Here is a 9,687-nt window from a genome sequence, read left to right on the forward strand (position 1 = left end):
GAGTTTGTGAGGCTCCTTGGAGCAGCAGTGCTGACAGCACCTGAGCCTTGTCCCTGCAGCAAAGAGAACACAAATGGGTRGTGGAGAGTCCAATGCCCATCCTGGCTGTAGGAGCTGGGCCACTGTTCCACATCCAACCCCTGCAGCGGGAATTGTTCCCTGCAGCTGCTGCAGGGAGCCTCACAGAGCAGCAATATCAGCTGCAGGCTGTGCTCCAGGGCTCACCCTGCTCCTCTGCAGCGCTCCWCGGGCTCTGCTCCCTCCCTTCCACAGCTCACTCTCTAACCCGGGAGCYTGCAGAACCAAGTTGTGCCGACTGCCTGTTCCTCAGCCTTAGCAGGAAGGGAACAGCAGAGCGCTCATGTTGGCAGTGAGTCAGTGCTTGCTGGAGGATGCATGACTCACCAGTCCCCACTCGGGCTGCCTCCCTCCTCCCCAGCGCTGTGCCTCACCTCCAGCCTCTCCYGTTCCAATCCCACCTTTACAGAAATCATCTTTATTCATCAGCCCTTCCCGGCGGTACCTTCTTTGCTGTGAGAAGCCTGGGGACAGGGAAAACTTAGCAGTACTCCTTAGAAAAAGGTTTTCCCACTCAGCTCGAGGTCTGCTGGCCCCGCTGGACATGCACACAAACCTGGCTGCAAAGGGAAGCCCATTAAAAACAGCAATTCCCTGCTCCACTCCATCATTCGGGGATGCAGGTAAGATCCCAGTGTTCAGCTTCCCCTCCTGTCTGTTGTTCTGATTTCTCAGGGGTATTTCTGTTTAAGAACCCGCTCCACTAAGAAGTTATGAACCTGGATTAAGGAGAAGCAGTAACTGCTGATTGAACCAAGAGGAGAATCAATGAGCCAGTGTTAGAAATCAAGGAACAGAGTGCTTTTCCCCCATCAGTTCCAGTGCAATGCTGCTCACTTCTTGCTTCCTGACTTTTACAGAGGCCTAGTTATTCTCCTCTTACCCCACGGAGCTAATTTTCCTCCCAGAAACAAAGTGCTTGCTGCTTGGGATCACAGCAGGAAGGAGTCAGGATTTTACACCATGGAAAGGACATGGGCTSTACTGCAGAAATGGGGATGGGAGAAGCCAGTGACCTTTAAAAAGGGAAGAAAGTGAGGGGTTCTTTTATCTTTTAGGACCTGCAGAAAATAAAAGCATGGAACTTCTGCAAATACAAGCTTTTGGKCTAATGCCTGGTGCCAGATTTGCAGCACAAACATGCCAAGCATGGACTCCAAACCAAGCAGCAGCCACCAGCAGCAAATGTCGTGTCCATCTGCTGGGTGGAGTAGGAAGAAGAGTCTTCACCCCTTTGTGGTGGGGTCCTCAATGGATTTGCTGAGCTGGACAAAGGTCCAGGAGAGTTCAAGCTCCTGCTCCTGCCTCCGGGTGTGACTGCCAYGCAGSCAGTGATGAAGGTGATSATTTGCTCAGTGATGAAGGTGATCATTTGCTCAGYGATGAAGGTGATCTCTCCACAGGGAGGGACCTGCCCTGCCTCAGCCCACGCTGTGCTTTCCTAGGAAAAAGRGCAGCTCAGCATCCCGCACTCTTTGGAACATAATATCATTTGCTGATAATAATCACACGTTGTCATCATGAAGGGCAAAACTTCATTAGCCAGCCAGGCTTGGTTTATTTAGAAAATAACCAGAAAACAGCTAAAACCCAAAAGCCCCAGSACATTTGTGTGACTTTACAGTGAGACTTCATGACAGCCTGAGCAGGGTGGGTCATGATGGTTCCAGCTCCTACCACAACACCCARCAAGGTGTTGGATGAGTTGATTTTTGAGACCCTGCTGTTGGGGGACCCGTACGAGGACAAAAGCTACAAAATCAACTCATCCAACCCCAAAAGCGGGCAGTGGTTGCACAGGGAGGGCATGGGGTGGATAGAGTGAGTCGGAGAAAATTCCTCAGCTTCTAAAAACCATCCCTGCCCAATGGAAATGCCAAAAGAGTAGCAATTCTGCTTGCTTCTGTCTTGCAGTGAAATCTTTTGCCTGCAGCAGCTCGGGATTAGCTCATTACAGGGCAGCATGTATGACACATCCTGGCCACAGAGGCTGCTCTCCTCGGGGCAATCCCTGCCTCTCCCTCAATCTTGTACAGCTCCACACACACGGAATAAGGCTCGGTATAAATAACAGCCCTGTCTCCCCTCCTGCTCTCAAATGCAAGCAATTTAAATCAGAAGCCTTTCGTACAGGGAAGAGCAGAAAGCCAGTGTTTTGAAGCCACTTTCTTCTCACTTGTTAACATTAAGCCCAGCCTTCTGCTCATAAATAATGCATMTAGCTCTTTTTCCTCAATTACACAGTAGTGTCAGATTCCACACTCTGCCTTCCCAGAGTTACTTTCTGTCTCTTCTGGAGACAGCAAGGCCCACTTGGATGTCTGCAAGAGCCACAGACTCATTAGACTTGAAGAGGATCCTTTCCATCCACCAGTAAAGAGATACACAACACCTTTGTCCGGGAGTTTGGGTAATTATCCCTCGCTGGACTGAAGTGCTGGGGAGAGTGTGTTTACAGTAAACAGGTTTTGCCTTATCCCAGCATTGGTGGTGCAGAGTCTAAGTGCACTCCAGGATGAGCTGGGCAAAAGGGTCACTGCACCCTGGAGTGCATGGAGAGCAGAGAGGAATTCATGTTCCCGTGGGCCAAGCAGGGAGGCAGAAAAATCACGGGGAATTCAGTTTGTCAGGTGTGTCAAAAATGTGAAAACAAAAGAAAACAACCCCTCTTCTTCTCCTGCCCACCATCTTTTTTGATTAATTTAAACTTGCTGAGATAAGAAGCCAAGATTTCTGCTTTGCTATCAACAGCTTGCTCTCTATAGATACTGACTCATTACTGAGAGGCTGCCTGTCTTTATGCCTTAAACTAGGCAGCCAGAAAATGTTACACTGAAGTATTGCATGTTATAGATTGACAACATTTAAAACCTAGATGGCCAAGCTACTGATATAATTTCCATACTCATTAACCATGACATCTCCAGTTCTCCCCCACAGCATTCTGTCAGATTTAGCCAGACCCAAAACCTGTCTTAGCTGCCAGAAATCATTTCTTTCCTCCTCCACGGATTGGCATCGCCTGAATGTGCTCTTCCCCCTCGGAGCAGAAGTTTACAGAAATCCCTTTCCCGTTTCCCAGCTGTGCATCCTGCCTGCCCCACACACACATATTCTGTGAGCTGTCCACAGCCATGCCCTGTCTCTCTGGCGAGCTGCCTGCTCACAAGCTGCTCCAACAATTGCCCTTGAGCACAAASCAGTGCCAAGTCCCCTCTCAGGAGTTCACGCTCCGTGCAGCTCCAACACGATGCTGCTGGATGGCTTCACCCGCACACCAACATCGACCTCTCGGGGACCCCAGGTTTGCTGATGGCCACGAGCTCCTGAGTGTTTTCCAGGCTAATATTTGCCAGGTTGTATTGTCAGAGCCGTCTCACAGACCAGCCATCTGTCAATAGCAGGGTCGGGCTTACAAATGCAGGGTGACACAGGAATGCAGAGCTCTTGGAGTTCTTGTTTCACACATGATGTGACACTGGAGAGCAAGCACAGCCACAGGGACACGAGGTGGGTGCTGGGCTGGGTCAGGAAACCTTATGTGGGCATTTTGAAAGGGAAGAAGTTTAACTGGTGGGCGTTAAAAGGGTGAGAGGCTGCATTTCCAAATAACTTATCTTACAAGGAGAGTAACTTTAGCCAGTAACAAATCCTGCCTGCGAGCGGGAAGCAGCTCCCCAGGCTCGTGCTGCACACAASCAGGGCAAATGCCAGAGTGTGCAAGGGCAGGTCACCCTCAGAGCTTCACAGCTCAAGTACCAGTCATGAACAAAATTCTGTATCGACTGAGAACAAAATGAGAGGAGGAAAGACACCTCTGTGCCACCAGGCTGGGGCATTCACCTGCAAAAGGGCACAACTCAGTCCTGGCCCTGACACCGCACGCGTTTGATTAATGCCACCAAGTGCCACAGCATCAAAAATGTTCTCAGCCACCTTTGTATCTGTGGGGAGGASAAATCACGTCAGGGCCGAGCACAGGCTGGCTGTGCTGCCTCACAAGGCATGTTCCCTGCAGCAGGGCAGCAATGTGCTCCTGGCACCTCTCACGTACCACTGATAACCGCTGGTGTCCCCTGGCCGGCTCAGCAAAGGTCAAATTACTGCAGCCAGGGTCAGTGTGCCCTGCTCATGTCCAGCAGGAAACAGGGGCAAGATGCTTCGCTTTCCACTCTAAAGCTGGAAGAATGAAAATACATGTTCAGCTTAAAAATCTCGCTTCAAATATGGAACTGSTCCAAATGCTTCAGATCGGAGCAGCTCGGAGGAACAAAGAGAAGTCTTTCCAACAGACTCGCAACCCAGTCAGGAACAATGGGGCTCAGATTTAAAACACAACCCAGAACTGAGTTCTTGCAGTTCCTGGAAAATATGAGTGCTGGACTGATGCATTTTTTCATTCATTATTATTATCTCCCATAGACATTCATCCTGATCTTAACATCTTTATTGTCCACATAGAGCAAGTTTCCTCTCAAACAGAAATGAATGTTCCAGTAAATTTCCTTAGACAAAAACATAGAAATTAAACAAATAAAAAGACCCCTTTATAACTTTTTTAAAACCATACACTTCAYGTTGTGATTCAAAGTGCTCTTTGTCTCACTAAGTATAAATACTGAATTTTACAAAGAAAAAAAAGCAAAAGTGAGAGGAAAAAAATCCTTGTGTCATACACAGGTTAGGTAACAATTGCRGTGTTAGTTCCAGACTGATTACACCAAGAGGCAAACACTAGGTAAAGTCAGGGTTGTTATTTTGCCTCAAGGACAACAGATCTTTGTCCTGAACCCTGCAGCTAATACCTATAAATATTCTGAATGYTGTCATAAAATTCTGAAAAACCCCTCTATCAGGAACACAAATACAAGACCTTCTGCTTTAGAATTATAGCAGAGTTCAGTTAGAAGCTACAATTCACTCCTTGGAAACGTAAGACAATAATTTTGCATGCAATTCAGCTGATGTAAAAGATCTTTTTGTCTGCATCAGTCTTAAATCCTTTTAGCTGAACTCATTAGCAGTGGGGACAGGGAGGAGCAGTGTTATCTTCGAGCCCTCTGCAAGGGAAGTCAGACTTTCCTGCAGAGAGGGAGCAATGGCCACAGAGGTGTCAGAGCTCTCCCTGCCCCATCTCCAAATGAACCTCAATAAATCAGCCCTCCTGCAAAAAATGCCCTGTGACCTCTGGCGAGAGAAGCAGCATAAAGCCACATGAACATTTCCTTTTATTATCAGTAAATACTCTTGAATTGGTTGGAATTGTTCCTGCCACTGATATCGCTGATCTCTGAAGAGATAAACATGAGCTGATTGATGACTTGTCTGCAAGATCTATTTCAACCACCCCCAGGCAGGATATTTTCCATGCGGGTAATAATAAATCTTACTATTGAATGTCATCAAATGAAAGAAAATTACTGTAAAAATAGGCACAGTTATGTATTTCTTATTATATAATATTAAAGAAGATTTTTCAAMGATTTGAGGAGCTTTCATTTACATGCCCGATTTTTTTGGAATGTAATCCTTTTGCCTACATTTAATATATATTTTTTAAAAGCCTTGTACAGCCAGGCAATGTCTAGAGACTGTCTCCTCAAAATAGCCTGTTGTGTAGTCAGGTCTGGAAGGTGAGATTCTCATCATGGCTGAGACTGAATAAGAACAATGATGTCCTTTCTCAACAGATACGAGAGCTGCCTTTTACTACCACTTTTTATGTGGCATTTTCAGGTATCATTCGCTCTATTTCGTTCATTTTATTTGCAAAGGAAGCAAATGGCATCCTTTCTGTCAGTTAATAGAAAAGGTTTGAGGGGAGAACTGTCACTCACTCTTATTGCTCCAAATTCTTTTCTAAAAATGATTGCAGACTTCCAGTGAAAAGTTCTCCCTTCATTATGAGGGCAGYATTGAAAATGCTCCTGCCACATTATTTGTGCCAAGAAATAAAGATCTAAGCAACTTTCTAGGACCTGTTACATACAATRAAGCCAAGGCTTTGTACCAGAGTGGCTGTGCTGCAGGAAAATGTGCAAATCCAAACCTCAAATTCAAGATGTAAGCATAAGAAAAGGAGCAGTGAAGATGAGGTTACAGGTGATCCACTCACCAAATGTTGTATTCCACCATCATATTATCTGCACAGTATAAAAAAAAAMCTCTTTGTCCCCAAGGGCAAGAATTCAGACAGAAAAAAATGTGGAGATAKGAGAAAGAGGCTGGAGAGAAGAATTAATCTTAGGCAACATTTTCCTGCTCTCTCTGTCCTCAGTCTGTGGAGGCCAGGGAGAATTTGGGCAATAGAGCCTGGGGAGAAAAGTGATAGCAAAAGGAGCAACTTGAGGGAGAAGCAATGGCTTGGTAGATTTGTCCTATGTGATCTCTCCTCTATGCAAAATCTATGCAAAACTGCTCCATTCTGGGAGCAATTTGTGCAGAGCAAACATGGTGAGAGGAAAAAGAGAATGAGGGAAGATGGGTGAGCTGTGCAACTTGAAGGGAATGTGTCAGCTCCTTAGGGTCAGAAAAGCTTTTGGCCAGCAAGATAAGTAGATGGTTCTAGAAAGATTGGGGAAAGCCAGACAGGAGWTCAAAGGCAGTGGAAAAAGAGTCTGGTACTGCCAAAATTCAACACAACCACGGATCTCATGAATGGAACAGCAGCACATTGCAGAGTAATTAATTTGGGGGTGTAGAGCCCTGTTAATGAGACCAGAGAGCTTCGGTGGGGTGCTKAGAAGCATCCTGGTCTAGATATTCCTATTCTAGACATGAAAAAACTACTGAAAACTTTGGACCTGCCCAGTTAAGAATCAAAAGCTACCCTGGCTCTGAGTGTCCAGGCAAACCCAGGAAATGTTTCTCCTTCAGCAGCCCTGACTWAAGCAAGCTGTGAGGTGATCTCTGCTTCGAGCTCAGGGCTGGGAGACAAAGGCACTTCTCAGAAATCTTCAGCAYGTGATCTACAAGAAGGAAAGAAATAAAAGACTTTGGTTTGTTAGTTTGTTATTCTCCAATCCCAACCATTACAGGACAGGCACTATGTTTATGATGGATTCATTTAGAGAACATTTTCTCCCTGCCCACATAACTGCACCTCAGACTGAAGCCAAACCTGGGTGGGGAGGGGGGATAAAAGCTGCAGACATTTTTCAGGACCATCTACAACCCAGCACTTCAAAAGTGTGCACAAGGAGACGAGCCAGCAATGAGGAGCTGGCTTGATCTGCAGGAAACTGCATCCAAGTTTTCATTGTACCACAATGTTCTCCTGCAGCTCCCACAAGCCCCCCATTGCAAGGTACAACTGTGAGAAGAGGACAGAGAATTCAGGGAGATTCACACAATCTGCCATTTACTCTTCCAAAAAGCAATTTCTATGTTCTTGGAAAGGTTTATTTTAGCCTCAGCCTGAATAAAATGATTCTCTGACCATCTCTGAGCAGCTCTCTGGCATTTCTGACAAATACCACGTTTCCAGGTACCACTGCTGCCATTTCACCTGCAGTTCATAGCACATCGACCTCATCTCTAATACACATGTACAGTCAAAATCACTGTGCCCACAGGGACCAATTTATTTTTCCATCACCTGTAGCTCCCTTCGGTTTATGCAGGAAGAAGCTGGCAGCCTCTAACAAGGAGTGTTATGAATAGCGTGGTAACGCCTTTCTTCATCCCTGTTAAATTTCTCATTTCATCTTGTGAAGTCAAATCCTGGTTTCTGCAAAGTCCCTAAAACAACCTACATTGATTATAATTGGCTCTGCAGTTGGACTGCATGTACTTCATCTCCAATTTTGCAGATTCGTTGCCTGCTACTGCTGTCTCCCTAYATTTAGATAGTTATCCCACTGCCCTAGAGGTTGTTCTGGCAGCTGGAGGTTGTGACAGTCCTGTCACAATACACGGGAGAGGTCCTTTCAGTAGAAAAGGTTCCTTTCAGTCCTGTCTGACCAGGAATTATGGCTTTTTCCTTGTCCCTATAAATGTATCACCCCACTCCCCCATTAGGAGCTGARCATTCAGACAACTGCCAAACTGCATGGAAAAATCCTGGTGCACAGAAGAGGATCCAGCACCTTCGGGTGCTTTGTGATTTGTATTCTTTGTTACAGGGGCCATTAAAAACAAGCCAAAATATCAACTTATTACTTCAGTCAGAGCATTTGCATACAATTTGAGAGCACAGTAATTCCGAATCCMTGCCTGAATCCTTATGTTGCTGATGTGTAAGGAATAATACAACAGGAGAAAACCAATGAAAAATGAAGCTTCACATCAACAGGCAAAGCTAATTCCACTAAGATGGATCAAGTCATGGCTGCTGAGGGTTTCAGCATTCAGGCTCCTTTGTGAACCCTATGGTAAATTTGATCTGTTTTCTCCRAGTCAAATCAAAGCCAAGCAAGCTTGACTGGCATGAACTCTTCTCCCATTTCTGTTGCCTGTGTTTGCCATGCCCCATGTCCATGGCTCAGTTGAGGAGCTGCTGCCAAGCCCTGCACCCCTGGCATTGTGCTGCCCGTGAATAACTGGGGTCACTGCACAGATGAACAGTCCCAGCACGGACCAGGACATTCCTCACCCTGCTGTGTGCAACTCTCCAGAGCTGCACCGGCGTGTTTTCATCTATTTTATCCTCTTGGTCACAAATGGATCACAACAGTGCTTGACACAGGTCTCCTGCCCCTCCCGGGATTATGGAATTGCTCCTGGTACAAAYCTCTGATAAACCTTGGAAGCAGCAGCAGCACATCCAGCGCTATCAGCAGCGCCTTGTGAAAGGAATGTCGTGGCAAAGCGCTGCCGAGTCACAAGACAAAAACCACCCCGGTGTTTACAGCGGGGTAGGAAATACCACATTAAAATAAAAGCATGACAAGGGAAGAGTGCACACGTTGGGGTGGAAAGAAATCCAAACCACCCCTAAGCTCCTTGTTCCTTTGTCATCGAGTCAGTGCATTACAGAGAAGATTTGTTTGGAGTGAAAGGTTTTTTGCGAAGCTTTATCTTGGCCTCTCGCAGACAGAACTGACAACCCTGAAGTGGCAAAAACCACTTGCCAAGTGCCACATTCAGCGAACAAAGGAACCCAACACCATGCATGGAACAGCAAACTATCAGCTCCCAGGGGGAAGTGTCATTTTCACATCCAGTTTGCTACACCAGAGTGGGAGAGAAGCTCCAACTGTTTTGAATTCATGTGTCAAGTCAATCACAGGAACAGATAATATTGGAGTTATATAAAATTTCGGAAGGAACCCCCACCCACCACCTGTAACACTCACTCGCCACTGTCAGAACAGTTCTGTAACTGAAGACAGCACCAAAGAGAAGTTGTCCTTACGGCTTTCTGCACAGCAGATGATGGGATCATTACAATTTATTCTACATATGAACTGAGAAAGAGAATAAGAGTTTATTTTTATTCCCACCAGAACAGTATCTAAAAGTTTCCGCTGGACTCTGACTGAAAGTGCTACTTGCTTGATTTTAGCTTAAAAAGTTTTGAGGAAAGAGGGAGGGAGAGGAAGGAAGGAAGGAAGGAAGGAAGGAAGGAAGGAAGGAAGGAAGGAAGGAAGGAAGGAAGGAAGGAAGGAA

The 9,687-nt window shown here is 46.1% G+C and overlaps 1 long non-coding RNA gene across 1 annotated transcript in view; it reads right to left on the bottom strand.

The window, feature by feature from the left end:
* Nucleotides 1-3,364: 3,364 nt before the first annotated feature.
* LOC130578909 (uncharacterized) overlaps nt 3,365-9,687 on the bottom strand; it is a 20,613-nt gene continuing 14,290 nt past the window's right edge. The window contains exon 3 of the long non-coding RNA XR_008965926.1: nt 3,365-7,046. This is a non-coding gene — a long non-coding RNA (uncharacterized LOC130578909). The remainder of the gene's footprint in view (nt 7,047-9,687) is intronic.

This window comes from Malurus melanocephalus, unplaced genomic scaffold, assembly GCF_030028575.1.
Source record: "Malurus melanocephalus ecotype Western Australia unplaced genomic scaffold, MMel_1.1 scaffold_244, whole genome shotgun sequence".
NCBI lineage: Eukaryota > Metazoa > Chordata > Aves > Passeriformes > Maluridae > Malurus > Malurus melanocephalus.